Source organism: Nomia melanderi, unplaced genomic scaffold, assembly GCF_051020985.1.
Source record: "Nomia melanderi isolate GNS246 unplaced genomic scaffold, iyNomMela1 scaffold0014, whole genome shotgun sequence".
Taxonomy (NCBI): Eukaryota; Metazoa; Arthropoda; class Insecta; order Hymenoptera; family Halictidae; genus Nomia; species Nomia melanderi.
In genome coordinates, this window is record NW_027475130.1 from 8,195,811 (window position 1) to 8,196,765 (window position 955).

Below are 955 nucleotides of genomic sequence, written 5' to 3' on the forward strand. Positions count from 1 at the left end.
TAATAGCACCCGAGATATCACCAGATATATATTGGATTTTCCCCTGACCGTGAGTGTCCGGCCCCATGAGACTGTGGTTTTCTCGGCCCCTGGTCGTCCGAGGTCGTTCCCGCTGCACAGATTCATGCGCCAGGGCCTCCTACAGACAATGCACTTTGATTTATTGCGCTGTCTGTAATAGCACCCGAGATATCAGCAGATATATATTGGATTTTACCCTGACCCTGAGTGTCCGGCCCCATGAGACTGTGGTTTTTTCGGCCCCTGGTGGTCCGAGGTCGTTCCCGCTGCACTGATTCATGCGCCAGGGCCTCCTACAGACAATGCACTTTGATTTATTGCGCTATCTGTAATAGCACCCGAGATATCACCAGATATATATTGGATTTTCCCCTGACCCTGAGTGTCCGGCCCCATGAGACTGTGGTTTTCTCGGCCCCTGCTGGTCCGAGGTCGCTCCCGCTGCACAGATTCATACGCCAGGGCCTCCTACAGACAATGCACTTTGATTTATTGCGCTATCTGTAATAGCACCCGAGATATCAGCAGATATATATTGGATTTTTCACTGACCCTGAGAGTCCGGCCCCATGAGACGGTGGTTTTCTCGGCCCCTGGTGGTCCGAGGTCGTTGCCGCTGCAGAGATTCATGCGCCAGGACCTCCTGCAGATAATTCACTTTGGTTTGATGCGCTATCTCTAACAGCACCCGAGATATCACCAGATATATATTGGATTTTCCCCTGACCCTGACAGTCCGGCCGCATGAGACGCTGATTTTCTCGGCCCCTGGAGGTCCGACGTCGTTTCCGCTGCACAGAATCATGCGCCAGGGCTTCCTGCAGACAATGCACTTTGATTTATTGCGCTATCTCTAATAGCACCCGAGATATCAGCAGATATATATTGGATTTTTCCCTGACCCTGCAAGTCCGGCCCCATGAGACGGTGGTTT